Below are 19,063 nucleotides of genomic sequence, written 5' to 3'. Positions count from 1 at the left end.
TTATCCTGTCAATGGCCTCAATTGACAGGTCGGCGGGTGCACAGCTGATTTCGCTGTGCCCCTCGCCTTCCTGAAAATTTAAATGGGGCGGGATGATGTCAGGGGTTCCGGCCCATTAAGTTTATTTACAATATACTCAACAGCAACAGCAACAGCAACAACAACAACTGCATGCATGCATGCTTTCAACTCCAACTCTATCTCTACACTAACTGCGGAGGTAGCCCTACACTACTCTTATATTGGTTACTACAGATCATGTGATCTTCCCTAACAAGTGTTAATCTTAAAGATACATTACATACAAAATAAAACCATAACTACTATAGTCATAGATATAGGAAAATTATTTAATTTACTCTTGGTATTCATAATTCCTCAGTTTTTCGCAAATAAAGTTCACTGTTTTTTGAGCATGGTAGCATCAAATAAATTCTAGACCTTAAAAAGGATTGCTAACCCCTGAAACTTACGGGGAGCAAGCATTAAGTTTATATGAATATAAAACCTCTCATTCAGTAAATTGCCTTCTTACCTTTCTCAGTTTATAGGCACTATACCAAAAATATTGAAGACATGTGCTCCAGAACTTGCCGTGCCCCTAGCCAAGCTGTTCTAGTACAGCTACAACACTGGCATCTACCCGGCTGTGTGAAAATTGCCCAGGTATGTACTGTCCAAAAAAAGCAGGACAAATCCAACACAGTCAATTACCACCCCATCAGTCTACTCTCAATCATCAGTAAAGTAATGGAAGGGGTGATCAACAGTGCTATCAAGCAGCACTTGCTTAGCAATAACCTGCTCACTGATGCCCAGTTTGGGTTCTGCCATGGCCACTCAGCTCCTGATCTCATTACAGCCTTGCTTCAAACCTGGACAAAAGAGCTGAACTCCTGAGGTGAGGTGAGAGTGACTGCCCTTGACATCAAGGCAGCATTTGACCAAGTGTGACATCAAGGAGCCCTAGAAAACTGGAGTCAATGGGAATCAAGGGGAAAATTCTCCATTGGTTGGAGTCATACCTAGCACAAAGGAAGATGGTTGTGGTTTTTGAAGGTCAGTCATCTCAGCTCCAGGACATCACTGCAGGAGTTCCTCAGGGCAGTGTCCTCAGCCCAACCATCTTCAGCTGCTTCATCAATGACCTTCCTTCCATCGTAAGGTCAGAGGTGGGGATATTCGTTGATGATTGCACAATGTTAAGCACCATTTGCGACTCCTCAGATACTGAAGCTGTCCATGTCCAAATGCAGCAAGACCTGGACAATATCTAGGCTTGGGTTGACAAGTGACAAGTAACATTCATGCCACACAAGTGTCAGGCAATGACTATCTCCAATAAGAGAGAATCCAACCATCGCTCCTTGATGTTCAATGGCATTACCATCACTGAATCCCCCACTCTCAACATCCTGGGGGTTTACCATTGACCAGAAACTGAACTGGACTAGCCATATAAATACTGTGGCTACAAGAGCATGTCAGAGTCTCGGAATAATGCGATGAGTAACTCACCTCCTGACTCCCGAAAGCCTGTCCACCATCTACATGGCACAAGTCAGGAGTGTGATGGAATACTCTCCACTTGCATGGATGAGTGCAGCTCCCACAACACTCAAGAAGCTTGACACCATTCGGGACTAGGCAGCCTATTTAATTGGCACCCCATCCACAAACATTCATTCCCTCCACCACCAACCCACAGTAGCAGCAGTGTGTACCATCTGCAAGATGCACTGCAGGAATTCACCAAGGCTCCTTAGACAGCACCTTCCAAACCCACGACCACTACCACGTAGAAGGACAAGAGCAGCAGATACATGGGAACACCACCACCTGAAAGTTCCCCTCCAAGTGACTCGCCATCCTGACTTGGAAATATTTTGCTGTTCCTTCACCGTCGCTGGGTCAAAATCCTGGAGCTCCCTCTCTAACAGCACTGTGGGTGTACATACACCACATGGACTGCAGCGGTTCAAGAAGGCAGCTCACCACCACCTTCCTGAGGGCAACTGGGGATGGGCAATAAATGCTGGCCCAGCCAGCGACACCCACATACCGTGAATGAATTTTTAAAAATGACTTATCAGTTAGCAACTGAGTCATTCCCTACAATCCTTCCAATTGAAATATTTGTGTAGATGAGTGGACCATCAGACAGTAAATTCTCAATAAGTGATGTATCTGTCACGCTAACTACTCTCAGCTGTTTTTAGTTTCTAGCCAGGCAATGATAATGGATGATAACACACACTCGTTTCCATCTGGACATGCTGTGGCATTCCATCCTGCCATCTGGAAAAGGCCCTGGTTCACAATGGGAGCCTGTTTATGCAGAATCTTCCCTTTGTCAATCGGGGATTTGACATGCATGGTGTTGCAATGGAGCAGTCCTGTGCAATAGATTTTTAAGTCAGCTCACAGACTCCAGGTCCACTCTAATTTCTGTGGGCTGGAGGAGTCTGCATTCCACATTTATGTAAGATGCATGAAGTTTCAGCCCCTCCTTTATTATCTGAAGGGGCTGCTCCTCACACTTCAGTCCTACACCCTCTGACTTTCGATAGCCGGTGCGGAGGGGAGCAGACAGGTTGGGAGGTTGTCGGGAAGGCCATTTCATGCTACATCCAAGCCCAGGTGTTCCTGGAGGGGGAAATCACATGATGTCCTCCGGAATGCTTGAGGCCTTCCATGACAAGTGCACACCTTAGGGTCTGGAGTGCCTCATCATCTCTGGAAACATCACCTTAATTTGATTAACTAAATTTCCTTTATTTTTTTTAATTTAAAGTAAAATACACACTGGTTTGAAGTTCATACGTTGTTCCCATTTGGTTCAGATATTGATTAAACCATTCACTTTAATATTATAACCGTTGATAATGAGCTCTGTTTGGGGGCTGGTTGCTGAACTGACAAAGGGAGATTTTTCTTCAAATATGACTATTTGACTATTTTTTTTGAGAGCTGAATTAAGGATTGCTTTTCTTGACTTTCTGCTTGTGTAGCTGAATGTTTGCTCGAATTATGAAGATGAGCATGAGAATTCCATTGGAAAACCTGAGGAAGCTGATGTCAGCAAGGACATTGTGAAATTTGCCAGAAGCTAACGTACAAGCAACCTCCACCACAGGCACCAGCCAGCACCTAATTGCCCTTGTGAATGGTTTACTTCTACACACCGCTGTCATGAAGCTATTAATGTTTATAACGTTATTGGATTTCTTTTTTAAATAGAGGGTTAGTCTGTGGGTGTGTTTTAATTGGATTAAAGCCAGCTAGTCTGGGCACTTTGATGTATACTAGTTTTGAGATGTAAACAGTAAGGTAGAGTGCATTTGCATTTTGTTAAATAGAGCATTCAAGAAGGGGAGTGAAATCCTGCACCTAGCTAGCAGAGACCAAGCAATGTTTATATTACTAATAGCATTGGTACTATGAAAGTGGTTTTATTGTTAGAAGAGGTAAAGTTCAATGGGGTTGTGATACAATGAGAATTTACATTTAATGAGAGATGCTGGCCATAACAGATAGCAATTTTGTGTGTGCAGGGCAGAGGCAATGTAACATCAAAGCCTGTAAGCCTACCAACATGTCTGAAAAGGAACCAAAGTGAAAGAACCTCATTTTGAATTTGTAAGGTGAAAATGCTTTGCCTGGTGTCTACTTAAAGTCTATGGGTTGCTGTTGCCTTAATGGGAATTTGTTAAAAGTTATGATAGTAGTCATTTGTAGCCCTGTGTACATATTTAACTTGTGTAAATTAATAAATGTTTTATGTAGTTTGATATAAAAGCATCTCAAGAACTGGTGGTCTGATTCCTGAATTTAGAGCTGCCTCTCAAACATACCACTTGAAAATATAGGTTATGACAGTTGTTTAAAGGATTTTTAAATAACTCAGCTTAAGGATTTTTAAATAACTCAGCTTTACCAACGGCTGTGTCATAACACTGTCCTGTCTCCATAGTTGGCTACCAGATCGCCAAACCACAATTATTTTCCCTTCTTGTCTTGTTTTGCTTAGAGGTGCCAGACTTTTCAGTACAGTCCTCCTTCTCTCTGTGTGCCACTGTAGGTGTAGGCAGAAGATAGGATGTGAACTGGGTCAAAATCCTTCAGTTCCCTCCTTAAGAGCACTGTGAATGCACCTACAGAACATGGGCTGCAGTGGTTCAAGGAAGCAGCTCATCAGCAACTTCTCAAGGGCAATTAGGGATTGGCAATAAATGTTCACCCTGCCAGTGATATGTCTCATGAACAGATTAAAAAGGGTTGAAAAGTTGTTCCAGCAGTCTGGAAACCATCCAGTTACTTATGACAGAGAAATGATACAGGATAAAAATCAGAGTTAAGTGTGTTAAATGTATTCAATTCAGCAACTGAGAGAAATTACTTAGCTACAGAATTTTCAAGGAAAACAACATACAATAAACATTTCAATTTGTCCAACTGTTTTCAGATTAATACAAATCTCCTGTTCCAGGGAAACTACTTTAATGTCTTCTGAACAAGAAAGAATTTTAGAATTCAAAAGCAAAATACTGCAGAAGCTTGAAACCTGAAATATATGGAATCCATGTAGCAGGTCAGAGAGCCTCTGTAGAGAGAGAAACAGATCTATCATTTCTGCTTAATGAACTTTATCATGATGGGTCATTGACCTGAAATGCCCTCTATTTGTTTGTATGATGTCAGTATCACTGGCTAGGCCAGCATTTGTTGCCCATCCCTAATTGCCTTTGGAGAAGGTGGTGGTGAGTCTTCTTCTTGGACCGCTGCTGTCCATCTGGTGTAGGTACACCCACAGTGCTGGTAGGGAAACAGTTCCGTATTTCAATGCCACGGCAATGAAGAAACGGCGATATAGTTCCAGGTCAGGATGGTGTGTGATGTGGAGGGGAACTTGCAGTTGGTGGCATTCCCAAGAACCTGCTGCCCTTGTCCTTCCTGGGGGTAAAGGTCATGGAAGGTGCTGTCGAAGGAGCCCTGGTGCGTTGCTGCATTGCATCTTGTAGATGGTACACACTGCCATTGTACACCAGTAGTAGAGGGATTGAAAGTTTATGGTATTGGACAGGGTGCCAATCAAGCGGGCTGCTTTGTTCTGGATGGCGTTGAGCTCCTTGAATGTTGTTGGAGTTGCACTCATTCAGGCAAGTGGAAGGTATTCCATCACACTCCTGAGTTGAGCCTTGTAGATGATGGACAGGCTTTGGGGGATCAGGAGGTGAGTTAGTCACCACAGAATTTCCAGCCTCTGACCTGCTCTTGTAGCCACAAAATTTTCATGACTGGCCCAGTTATGTTTCTGGTCAATGATGACCCCTAGGATGTTGATGGTGGAAGACGGTAATGCTTCTGAACTTCAAGGGGAGATAATTGGATTTCCTCTTGTTGGAGATGCTAACGGTCTGGCAATTGCAATGCTTCTTTTCACCAGCTTCCCTTGTTAAATAGACAGATTCACTAATTCATTCGGGCTGAAATTTAGGGGACAGCCCTGGTCTCCTCTACTTCAGGTGAGAGACAGGCAGAAGCCTCAGTGAAACAATGAGAAAAGCAGTTTCCATCATTTGCCTTTCGTTCCACCTGTCTTCCACCAGATGTATGGTAGGGGCTATAAGCCTTTCTGTCCTGTTCAACCTATTTCCTCTGTTTCTTTCTCTATCCTTAATTATCACTGGTGAAGAATACAGGCTCTTGGTCACATCGCTCATGGAGACCCAGGTGACCCATTCAGCTCACACTTCCAGAAAATTTTGGTGCATAAGTTTCTTTGTGCTAAAGGGTGATAAGAAAAGGCTAATTAATAGGTGATGTGGTTTATTTGCACCCTTGCACCATGAAATATATTTCTTGCAATCACACACAATTACCTTGTACAATGTGCAGAAGTGTTGCTGTTTTACTGAGATGGTTGACAGAGATAAGCAGTAATTTTCCTGATAGCACATGCCTGCCACATAATACAAAGTGCATTGTCAGGGGCGGAAATAATCAGGTCTTTAGCTTTTAAAGTGATTTGAACACAAATGACTCAATAATTATACATAATTGCCAAGCAAACAATAAAATGTAATTTCTGTTTTTCATATGATAATTTACCATTAAGGACCAATTAAATGTATCAAATAATAATGCCAATTATGCAGTTCAATAACTTTTTTTCTTTAAATGTTTTTCTTACTGGAATACTTTCACAGCAAGTTTGCTGAAGTCATGCACTAAAGACATGTCTGTGTCAGTTTCTCTATTCATTCATGCAATGGAGGCATCTCTGACTGGGCCAGCATTTATTGTGCACCTCCAATTGCTCTTGAGAAAGTGGCATGCGCTGCCTTCTTGAACTGTTGCTGTCCATGTGGCTTAACTATACGCACAGTGTTATTGGGAGGGTGTTCTAGGGCTTGGACCGAGCAACTGTGATGGAATAACGGGGCAGAATTTTCCCATTGGTGTGCAGGGGCAGGACCCTGCACGCCGATGTGTAAAATGGCGCACGGTGATGTCGGCTGAGCGTCCTGACATCACCGTGCGCCATCACGATATTTCATTGGGCAGGCGGGTGATGATTAATGGGCCACTTAAGGCCCTTGAGGTGCCAACTGATGGCAATTTTTTGGTGCCTGTGCAATCTTCAGGTCAGCGCACAGGTGCAACGGGCAGGTGGGTAGGACACATTTGTATAAGCCTCACCCATGGGCAGGATAAGAGGGGTGAGAGGGGTTGCGAGTGTGCTCTGTCAAATATTGATTTTTCAAAGTTACTGAAACTTGCCTGTGTGATCTGCAATACTTCAAAACGCATTCCAGCTGCTTGGACTGGACTCACAACATTCAGGTCAGCACTCTGCAGTGAGGAATCTTTTTTGGGCCTGCAGGTTTCAGGAAGCCTTCCCTTAGCCTGGGAATGGGAGTTGAATTCTCCATTGGAGGCACCTCCTCTGAGGAGGAAGGGAGGGCTAGAGGGGGGAGGAGGCCAGGAGTGCACTTTCAGCCTCCAGGGGAGCCACCTTTGGGAGCACAGGCGCAGGCAAAAGGGGTGCAGGGCCAAGAGGTAGTCCAAGGCGGAAGGGGCCGCAGAAGACGCCACTATCCTGCTGCCAGGGTATACAGGCGGCGAAGCAGCTACCTCAATATGTCCGAGGTGTAGTGCCGAAGGAGGCTCTGTCTCTCAAGGGAGACAGTCAACCATATCTGTCAGATGATTGGGCCTGAGATCTCCGCTAACTGTGTGGGTGGACACCCCATGCCAGTGGCTCTAAAGGTCACAGCTGCCCTCAACTACTATGCCTCTGGCTCCTTCCAGGGTTTGGTGGGTGATCTTTGCAGTGTCTCCCAATCAGCTGTCCACACTTGTGTCAAGCAGGTTACAGGCACTCTGCTCAGGCACACATTGACTTTCATCCACTACCGTTGGCACCAGGCAAGCCAGACACAGCGAGCCAGAGGCTTTACGGCCATTGCTGGCTTCCCCCGCGTCCAGGGTGCAATAGGCTGTACACATGTGACCATCAAAGCGCCAGCAGGCGAGCCCAGTGCCTTTGTCAACAGGAATGGCTTCCACTCCATGAACGTGCAGATAGTGTGTGATCACAGGATGCTGATTCTACAAGTGTGTGCAAGGCACCCAGGTAGCTCCGACAATGCCTACATCCTCAGACACTCCCAAGTACCGAGGCTCTTCAGTGCTCCAGCCCAGCTGGATAGATGGCTGCTGAGTGACAAGGGCTAGCCCCTCAGAAAGAGGCTCATGATGCCTCTCCGCCAGCCAAGAACAGAAGCTGAGCAGCGGTATAATAGGAGCCACGGCACCACAAGGGCTGTGGTGGAGAGAACCATCGGTCTTCTCAAAATGCGCTTCCAATGCCTGGACTGCACAGGGGCGCACTCCAGTACCCCCCAGATCGTGTGTCAGTGATAGTGGTTTCATGCTGCGCTCTCCATAAGCTTGCGCTTGAAAGGGGGAACGCAGTGAATGACGAAGATGTAGACGCAGTGGCTGGGGCTGCACACGATGAGCAGTGACTCCAGCGGTGAGTCCGAGAATGAGCATGCACAGGGAAATGCTGAGGGGGTAGATGCTGACCCGGGCATACTGCAGGGAGGCAGGGACACCCGGGAGGCTTTAATCCAACAAACCTTCAGCTAGCACACTACATATGGAATTGCAGGACAAGCCTGGGCTGCAGGTTCCATACACGATACCTAAGTGCAAAATCTGCCTGGATAGGAACATTAGCTAAGGGCTTTGTTAATAAAGCTGAATGTCCCACAAATCACTCATAACATTATTGTTAACCATCCACCTGCAGAAGAAAACAGGCACCCTCAGCCATTGTGACACGCCTGAAAACAAAATGACAAAGGTGTTAAGCATCATACCAACTCATAAAGACCTCATTGCGGGCCAACACAAAGGTACCAGTGATAAACCCGTCATTGCCTAAGGTGCCTTATGTTTACGTTTTCGAGTGCTATGTCTTGCTGCTGCCCCTCGCTGGAGTGGCATCTGAGACAGCCTGCTGACTCTGCTGTCCTGTTGGCCTTGATGACATTGGCGGCCATCCTCTGGCCCATGGAGCCTGTGCTGGCCCCGCCTGGGAGGGAGCTGCCAGTTCCACAGTTGGCATCTCGCCTGTCGCCGCAGCCTCATCGGATGCAACGGTCACTGGCAGAGGGGCGGAGGAACTGCCCCCCTCATCTGGAGCGCCCTGAGAGGAGCCCGGAGAGATGACAGGCAGCTGCTGCGCTGACGTGAAGTCACCTCGGACCTCCCTGCTCACCGTGGATGGATGGGCACCGAGCTGGGAAACACTTGGTGCCCAGACCATCTCCCACACTGGCACTGACCAACTGAGGTCAATGCCAATGTGAGGGCTTGCTGGTCAAAGCGCATTCCCAGGAAGCCCTGATTGGTCTCCTGGAGGAACCTCTCCACGAGAGTCGCTACTCTCTCAATGGAGGACATGTGGCACTCGGACATGAAGCTCATTGCATCGGTGATGGTCTGCGTAGACTCCTCCACCACGGACACAAAGGGAGAACAATGGTGACCTCACTGCTGGGCAAATATACTTTCCCCTGGCACCCCAGCCTTACCAACACCGGTGGGCTTGGGCGCATGGTGCCTCTCCAGATCTAGGGCCTCCTGCTCGAAGCAGCTGAGAATCGCCAACTGGGCCGGCCCTCCGCCAGTCCTCACCTGCTCGACGGCATTATGTGCATTCTTCTCCTGAAAGGCAGAGAAGAGCATTGATTTGTGTTACTTGTACCTAGATTCTCTTCGCAGACGGCCCACCCCAACCAGAGTGGGACATTGCAGGGCTCCAGTGCCTCCTCACCCCGCTGCTGCCGAACACTCACACAAAGATGCTAGTCCTGTCCCCACCCCCTCCCCCTTGGACAAATGCTGCCTTCATCACATTTGGCACCACACGGTCTAACCTTCCATAGCAAGGAGGCGCAAGCACGTGAAGCACAAAGGGCAGCAGATGGTTCGTTGCCACGCCACCTTGAAGCTCCCCTCCCAGCATGCCATCATCCTGACTTGGACATGTCCTGGAGTTCCAGCACTGTGCCAAGGTGCAGCTCCTCCAGGTTGCCCCCAAAACAGTAATATGGATCTCAGTGTACCTCATGCCGCGGGTGCAGAACCCATCTCTTCACCACCCTCTCAGGGTGACCTCGGCATGGGCAATATCTGCTGGCCCACCCAGTGAAGGACACATGCCGTCAATGACTCAATGCAGCCACTATACTCAGGCTTGGGGTGGGGGGCTCAAGGGGGAAAGCTTACCTGCTGGGTTAAGTGACCAATGCCAACATGGTACTCACCCTTCCCAAGCGCAACAGGTGATTGAAGCATTTGCGGCACAGGATCTAGGTGCGCAGCACCACATTGTGGGTCTCCACCACCTCCTCCCAGGCACGTTTGGTTATGTGGGGGAGCCTCCTCCTCCCGTCCTGAGGTATGAGGACCTCCCTCCCTGCTGCCACCTCCTCAAGGAGGGCAGAAAGGCAATCATCAGAAAAACAATGGGCATCTGCCCCTGCCCTACCCTCCTGCCTGGCCTGCTCACCAGCAGCGCTCTGGGGAGCCCTTCCACTAGCTATAATTCACAGCCTTTGAAAGGCTGCAGGAGCTTTTTAAAACAGGCTGCCGGGTCACCATTGGACCCAGGGGTCATTGCAGTCCCGCCGCCGCCCACCCACTCCCGCTGACCTCGGGAGCCGCGATTCACGCTGGGCGGGCCTTAATTGGCCAGCCTGCGTAAAATGGCGGCGCGGACCCGATCACGGGCGGCGATCGGGTCCACGCCTGCCCGCGCATGGCCCGCCCGACAGCCAGAAGATTCTGCCCATGATATATTTCCAAGTCAGGATGGTGTGCAGCTTGGAGGGGAACCTCCAAGGTAGTGGTGTCCCCATGCGTCTGCTGTCTTTATTCTTCTGGTGCAGAGGTTGTGAGTTTGGAAGGATGCGTTGATGAGTTGTTTTACTGCAGTACATGAACGATTGTGTTCCTTTCCAACTTAGTGCTTGCACCAACCCACTTGCATGTGTGTGGGTGTGTTCATGGGAGAGGGCAAGTATTGATGTTGATGGTCTTTGCCAGTGTCACAGGATGATTCAGCATTCCGACTTCCTAGTACATACCTGACAATTCTAAAATGTATTCTGCATTGTGTTTCCGCATTCTTTGGCTATTTTTAGCTTCATGCTTTCTCTGCCTGTCTTCCTGCCTCTGTTAGGCACAGGATCCACCCAAATGTGATTAAGAACAAGGTTTATTTATCATGGATGTCATTCCCCCTCATTGACCACATTATGAAAACTAAGCAAAAAGACTCATAAAAGCAGGCGCTTTCTCAGCAGCAAGCTGTCACGCATACTAAGTTGTGTCTTAAAATTGTTTCCACAATCATTATAAAACTTTAAATGAGTACAATTAATAACACATTCCAAAGACAATGAACATATAGGGTCTTAACTAGGACAGAAAGACTGAGCTATCATAAAGAGTGAATTCTTACACTACAAAATGAATAAACCAGATCTCCAGAAAATATTAAACTAACTGACAGCTTTCTTTATCAATAATTCTGCATCAGGCCTTATTGATATTATCCATATCCACGACAGCATGGACTTAATGGGCCAAATGTGCAGAAATGCCTCTATAATAATGACTCAATGATGTCTAAAAAAGATCCTGTTTATATGCAACAACAACAGTTTTTATTTATATAGCACCTTTAACGTGGTGAAACATCCCAAAACCTTTGGTGGAGGCATAATTAAACTGACACTGAGGCTGGAGTTTTCTGGTCCCGCCCGTGGTGGGACCCACCGTGGGTGAGATGGAAAATGCGGTGGGCCAGCAAAAGGTTGGCTGGCTTTTGGTGGGACCGGCCTGAGTTAATGAAGGAAATATTAGGATTGGTGACCAAAATGTTTGGTCAAAGAGGTAGGTCTTAATGAGAATTGTAAAGATGGATAGAGAGGTGGAGAGGAGGATGACTTTTGGGAAGGAATTCCAAGGCTTAGGGCTTAGTCAGTTGGAGGCACGATTGCCAATGGTGGGACAATGAAGTGAGGGTTGCACAAGAGGCCAGAGAATTGGAGAAACGCAGAGATCTTGGCACGTTGTTGGCCTGGAGGAGGTTATAGCGATATGGAGGGAGTTGGACTTCAAGGATGAGAATTTTAAATACAACATCTAAATGGATGATTTCTTCCCACCCACCTCTTTTTTTTTTACAGGCTTACCTAGATTTCCCTCATTTATAATAATCCGTCATTTGTTGTTCTTGTGTTTATGTTTTCTCTCAGCTACATTATCAATGTACATGATTAAGAGTTTCAACCGCTACAAACTTTCTGAACCCATTACAAAATATCAAGGAATACAACATTTCAGATGCAAAGTTGCACTTGTCACACTCGTAATAGGTTTACGTTGGAGACAAGATCTTGAGGAATTTCCACTGCCCGTCCAACCTTACGGTTGGTGGGCAAGCAAAAAAGACCAAGCGGCCTTTGCATTTTTTAGGAAACCCCATCCATGGGCGGCATGAGGTTCCAATAGCAAATAAAAATAAAATAAAAATTTTAACATTTCATTAATAACATGTCCCTGCTCATGTGACAGAGTCAAATGAGGGGATGTGTTTGATAACATTTTTAAAATCATTATTTTTAATGTTTTAAACTCTTCATCTCCCTAAGGCAGCTCTGTGCCCCAGGGACCTTTTCCAGCGTGCACCCGCGCGCATGTGCAAACTTGCGTGCTCGCCCTCCTCCCACCTCCCCCCCCCACACACAGGCAGCGCTGAGTGCTGCAGCACGTGAATTCACAGTCCGGGCCCAATCGCAGACAGCGTTTGGCTTCCTGACCATTCCCACCCACCCCCGCCAAGCCTGCCGGATGAGGGAAAAAACCTCCCCCTATCTTCCATAGCATCACAATCCATAGTATTTGAATTGTTCAGCCGTCTGGTATCATGTCAGTAGGATGTATGAACAAGCCAGAACTGTAATGAAGAAACGCTTATTTTGGCTTATTGGGGACACCACATGGCACTGTACATTGGGATTGTCATGTTTTTATAATGATATAAAGGCACCAATCACTCATAAGGGGTTGTGTTAACACGTTGTGGGTTTATCTATTTAGACTAGGCACAAGAGAACATATGCACATGAATAGAAAGCTTGAAGACATCAGCAGCAGAGCTGTGTGTGCTGTGTTCTCTTCACAGGCCAAAGTGAAACTGAGGCCAGATCACATAACACACTTCCATTGAACCATAGAATAGTTACAATTCAAAAAGAGGCCATTCAGCCCATCATGCCTGTGCCAGCCAAAAAGAGGAAAAAGAAACTAGCCGCTCATTTTAATCCCACTTTTCAGCACCTGGTCCGTAGCCTTGCAGGATACAGCAACTCAAATGCAGATCCAGGTACCTTTTAAATGAGTTGAGCATTTCAGCCTCAACCATCAACTTAGGCAGTGAATTCCAGATACCCACCACCATCTGGGTGAAAAAGCTTTTCCTCAAGTTCCTTCTAATCCTTCTACCAATCACCTTAAATTTATGCCCCCTCTGGTAATTGACCCCTCAGCTAGGGGAAATTAATGACTCTATGATACTGACTACCCTTGATCAATCTGTGTCTTTCTAAGTGACAGTTTATCCTGTCTCTCAGAATTGTTTCCAATAATTTTCCCATCACCAAGGTCAGACTGACCGGCCTATAATTTCCTGGCCCATCCCTTGCACCCTTTTCAAATAATGGAACAACTTTCACAGACCTCCAATCCTCTGCGACTTTTGCCTGTATCTCGTGAGGATTGGAAAATGATCCTCAAAGCATACATTATTTCCTAAACAAAACAAAAACAGAATTACCTGGAAAAACTCAGCAAGTCTGGCAGCATCGGCGGAGAAGAAATCAGTCAACGTTTCGAGCCTCCATGGCCCTTCGGCAGAACTGCAGCATAGTTTCAACAAGGGAGAAATATAAATTGGTTTAAGGTGGGTCGGGGGCGGGGGGGGAAGAGACACATTGAGGGTGTGGTGTGAGCAGATAATCAAAAGATGTAGAGACAAAAGGGTCAAAGAGGTGTTGAAGGTGGTGGTCTTTGTCTGAGAAAAGTGCTAATTAAGAATGGAATACAGGATATTCAAAGTACAGCTCTAGTGGGGGTGGGGTGGAAAGACTAAAGGTTTTAGTTTTAGATTTAAAAATAATGGAAATAGGTGGGGAAAGAAGAATCTATATAAATTATTGAAAAAAAAAGGGGGGGTGGGGGGGGAAAGAAACGGGGTGGGGATGGGGGGAGGGGGAGTTTAAGATCTAAAGTTGTTGAATTCAATATTCAGCCCAGAGGGCTGTAAAGTGCCTAGTCGGAAGATGAGGTGCTGTTCCTCCAGTTTGCGTTGGGCTTCACTGGAACAATGCAGCAAGCCAAGGACAGACATGTTGGCAAGAGAACAGGGTGGAGTGTTAAAATGGCAAGCGACAGGGAGGTTTGGGTCTTTCTTGCGGACAGACCGCAGGTGTTCCGCAAAACGGTCGCCCAGTTTGTGTTTGGTCTCTCCAACGCAGAGGAGACCGCATTGGGAGCAACGAATGCAGTAGACTAAGTTAGGGGAAATGCAAGTGAAGTGCTGCTTCACTTGAAAGGAGTGTTTGGGCCCTTGGACGGTGAGGAGAGAGGAAGTGAAGGGGCAGGTGTTGCATCTTCTGCGTGGGCATGGGGAGGTGCCATAAGTGGGGGTTGAGGAGTAGGGGGTGATGGAGGAGTGGACCAGGGTGTCCCAGAGGGAATGATCCCTACGGAATGCCGTCAAGGGGGGTGAAGGGAAGATGTGTTTGGTGGTGGCATCATGCTGGAGTTGGCGGAAATGGCGGAGGATGATCCTTTGAATGCGGAGGCTGGTGGGGTGATAAGTGAGGACAAGGGGGACCCTATCATGTTTCTGGGAAGGAGGAGAAGGCGTGAGGGAGGATGCGCGGGATATGGGCCGGACACGGTTGAGGGCCCTGTCAACGACCGTGGATGGAAAACCTCGGTTAAGGAAGAAGGAGGACATGTCAGAGGAGCTGTTTTTGAAGGTAGCGTCATCAGAACAGATGCGACGGAGGCGAAGGAACTGAGAGAATGGGATGGAGTCTTTACAGGAAGCGGGGTGTGAGGAGCTGTAGTCGAGGTAGCTGTGGGAGTCGGTAGGCTTGTAATGGATATTGGTGGACAGTCTATCATCAGAAATTGAGACAGAGAGGTCAAGGAAGGGAAGAGAAGTGTCAGAGATGGACCATGTGAAGATGATGGAGGGGTGGAGATTGGAAGCAAAATTAATAAATTTTTCCAGGTCCCGACGAGAGCATGAAGCAGCACCGAAGTAATCATCGATGTACCGGAGAAAGAGTTGTGGGAGGGGGCCGGAGTAGGACTGGAACAAGGAATGTTCCACATACCCCATAAAGAGACAGGCATAGCTGGGGCCCATGCGGGTACCCATAGCCACACCTTTTATTTGGAGGAAGTGAGAGGAGTTAAAGGAGAAATTGTTCAGTGTGAGAACAAGTTCAGCCAGACGGAGGAGAGTAGTGGTGGATGGGGATTGTTGGGGCCTCTGTTCAAGGAAGAAGCTAAGGGCCCTCAGACCATCCTGGTGGGGGATGGAGGTGTAGAGGGATTGGACATCCATGGTGAAGAGGAAGCGGTTGGGGCCAGGGAACTGGAAATTGTTGATGTGACGTAAGGTGTCAGAGGAATCACGGATGTAGGTGGGAAGGGACTGGACAAGGGGAGAGAGAAGGGAGTCAAGATAACGAGAAATGAGTTCCGTGGGGCAGGAACAGGCTGACACGATCGGTCTGCCAGGACAGTTCTGTTTGTGGATTTTGGGTAGGAGGTAGAAGCGGGCCGTCCGAGGTTGGGCGACTATCAAGTTGGAAGCTGTGGGAGGAAGATCTCCAGAGGAGATGAGGTCAGTGACAGTCCTGGAAACAATGGCTTGATGTTCTGTGGTGGGGTCATGGTCCAGGGAGAGGTAGGAGGAAACGTCTGCGAGTTGACGCTCAGCCTCCGCGAGGTAGAGGTCAATGCGCCAGACAACAACAGTACCACCCTTGTCGGCGGGTTTGATGACAATGTTGGGGTTGGACCTGAGAGAACGGAGTGCAGTGAGTTCAGAGGGAGACAGATTAGAATGGGTGAGAGGAGCAGAGAAATTGAGACGGCTAATGTCACGCCGACAGTTCTCAATGAAAAGATCAAGAGAAGGTAAGAATCCAGAAGGAGGGGTCCAAGTGGAGGGAGAATATTGGAGGTGGGTAAAAGGATCCGTTGAACGGGGAGAGGACTCCTGCCCAAAGAAGTGAGCACGGAGACGAAGACGGCGGAAGAAGAGTTCAGCATCATGCCGAGCCCGAAATTCATTGAGATGAGGGCGTAAGGGTATGAAACTAAGTCCTTTGCTGAGCACTGAACGTTCAGCATCGGAGAGGGGAAGGTCAGGGGGTATAGTGAATACGCGGCTGGGGCTGGGATTGGAAGATGGGGTGAGGACGGAGGGACAAGCAGGGGTGGAGGGTCCCAGATGGGTGTTGGAGTCGATGAGTTGTTGGAGCTTGCGTTCCTTAGCACTTGAGAGAAAGAGAAAAAGTTTCTTGTTGAGGCGACGGATGAGGCGAAGAATAAAATGAAACTGGGGGCACGCGCAGCTTTGAAAAAGGGTGCGGCGGTGCTGCTGGAGGGAGAGGTCGAGTGTGTTCATATGGCGGCGCATGGCACTGAGTGTGGATCTCAGAATGCGACGGGAACAGCAGTCCGAGAAACGTTTTATGTCCCGGAGATACCTGTAATCCTGGGTGGGTTCGAAACAAGAGGGATGGAATTTCAGTTGAAATCCACATGGGGTGAGTCGGAGACGGAGACAGTCACTGAGAAAGGAGATATGGCTGTGAAAGCGGGTTTTAGTAAACACCTTGTCAAACACCAGGAGAGAAATGGAAAGCAATGAAGGTGAGCAGGGCAGAAGAGACAGTCGGAAATCCTGTCGGAGGACAGAAACGTACTTCTTCCAAGAGGGCATTCTTTTGAAGAGAGGTGGCAGTCAATTTCCTCCCTGGCTTCCTTCAACAGCCTGGGATACAATCCATCCGGCCCTGGCGATCTATCCACCTTCAAGGATGTCAGTTCCTCCAATACTTCTTCTCTCACTATGCTTATTGTACCTAATATTTCACACTCCCCCTCTTTAACTAGAATGTCTAAATCATCCCTCTCCTTAGTGAAGACAGAGACAAAGTACTCATTGAGAACCCTACCCACACCTTCTGCATCAGCCCACAAGTTACCAAGTACATCCCTGATAGGTCCTATCTTTACCTTAGTTATTCTCTTGCTCTTAATGTACTGGTGAAACATCCGAAAATTTTCTTTGATTTTACCTGCCAATATTTTTTTGTATCCTCTCTCTGCTTTCCTAATTTCCATTTTCACTTCACCCCTGTACTTTCTATACTCCTCTAGGCTTTCTATAGTATTAAGTCCTTTGTGACTGTCATCAGCTTACTTTTTCTGCTTTATCTTACTCTGTATGCTTCTGGATAACCAGGGGGGCTCTAGATTTGGCAGTACCACCCTTTTTCTTTGTGGGGACATGTCTACACTGTGCCCGTAGAATCTCGCCTTTGAATGCCTCCCATTGATTTGACAGTTTTTCCTTCCAATAGCTGTATCCAGTTCACTCTCGCCAACTCACCTCTCAGCTTTGTAAAGTTTGTCTTCCCTCAATTTAGAACTTTTACTCCTGTTCTATCTTTGTCCTGTTCCATAATGATGCTAAATCTAATTAGGTTATGGTCATTATCTCCAAAATGGTCCCCCACAGCTGCTTCATCCACTTGCCCAGCTTCATTTCCTAAGGCTAAATCTAGAATTGCGCCCCCTCTCATTGGGCTTGTTACGTGCTGACTAAAAATGTTCTCTTGAATGCAGTTCAAGAATTTTGTGTCCTCTGTGCCCTTCACAATGTTCCTATCCCAACTGATATTAGGGTAGTTGAAGTCACCAACAATTACCGCCATATTGTTTTTGCACTCAGAAATCTGCCAACATATTTGCTCTTCCAACTCCCTTCCACTATTTAGGGGTCACAGTGCACTCCTAGCAGTGTGGCTGCTCCTTTTTTATTTCTGAGCTCAATCCATATGGCCTTATTTGGTGCTTCATTTCATATATCATCCTTCCTCACCGCAAAAATTGATTCTTTAACCAATAATGCTACCCCCACTTTTTTTATCCCCCTCCTTATCCTGCCTGAAGACTCTATATCCAGGGATGTTGAGCTGCCATTTTTGCCCCTCCTTAAGCCAAATTTCCATTATAGCAATGATATCATGCTGCCATGTGTCTATCTGTGCCCTCAGCTCATTGGATTATTTACTATGCTCGTTGTATTTACATATATACCTTTCAACACTGCCAAATTCCTGTGCTGTACACTTTTTAACCCGTGCTGCTTCTGGAAACTCACCTCGGAAGTATCAGAAGACTCAATTTGGTTTGCTGAACTGTTTTTATGTTCATCCATTTAGATTATATTAACATTTACATTCTCAGCCTCCACATTGAGATAGGCACCTCTTTGCCACTTTAGCAGAGAAGCTTGATGATAAAGTCATGAACTCTATTTCTCTAATAGCACCACATGATCACAATCAACAATATTTTAAACAACAATTATGTAAATATTGAGTATTAGCTGATGAAATGGATAACAGAGGTAATAAAGTCAATTAATTTATGTCACAGTAATTCAGCATTAGCTTGGTTTGTTAATTGCTAGTAAGCTCAGTGCCCAAGATTGATATAAAGCCAGTGAGATTAGCTTACTTTTACAGCTGACAAATAAACATTAGCTAGCTGGTCTATTGACTATATTCAAGCCTAATTAGTATCTTTTCTTCTCCGCCAATGCTGCCAGACCTGCTGAGTTTTTTCAGGTAATTCTGTTTTTGTTCTAATTAGTATCCACCATTTTTATCAATTATTTCAGGATTCATCCTCTGCACAAACTCTATAACTCTCCCATTCACTTCCCAGCCTTGTCCCAGGTGGAACAAGATTGCCTGTGAGCCTATTCAACCTTGAGCTTAGCTTTTGACCCCATATACTTGTCCTCATAAAGACTGCTTTTTCCAACTCTGTAACATTGAGTTAGCCCATTTGTCACTGTTGCACCAAGCCTTGTCTTTGCCCCCTTCACACTCGAATATTCCAAAGCTCCAATGGCCAGCCTCCCATTCTGAATCTGTTATAAACATTCTGCTACCCATGGCATATCTAATCCACTCACCCATTGCCTCTGTCCTTGATGCCCTACACTGGCATCCAGTCTCAAAAGTTTCATCCTCAAGTTTAAATTCCTCCATTGCCTTGCTACACCTGTAACCTCCCTCAGCCCTGCAACTCCTCACCCTAACAAATTCTCAGTCTGTAGTGATTGTGGGTATAACCTTTCCTACTGCATTTAGGG

The sequence above is a fragment of the Cetorhinus maximus genome, chromosome 2 (assembly GCF_964194155.1).
Source record: "Cetorhinus maximus chromosome 2, sCetMax3.hap1.1, whole genome shotgun sequence".
NCBI classification, from domain to species: Eukaryota; Metazoa; Chordata; class Chondrichthyes; order Lamniformes; family Cetorhinidae; genus Cetorhinus; species Cetorhinus maximus.
This window is presented reverse-complemented; position numbering follows the sequence as displayed.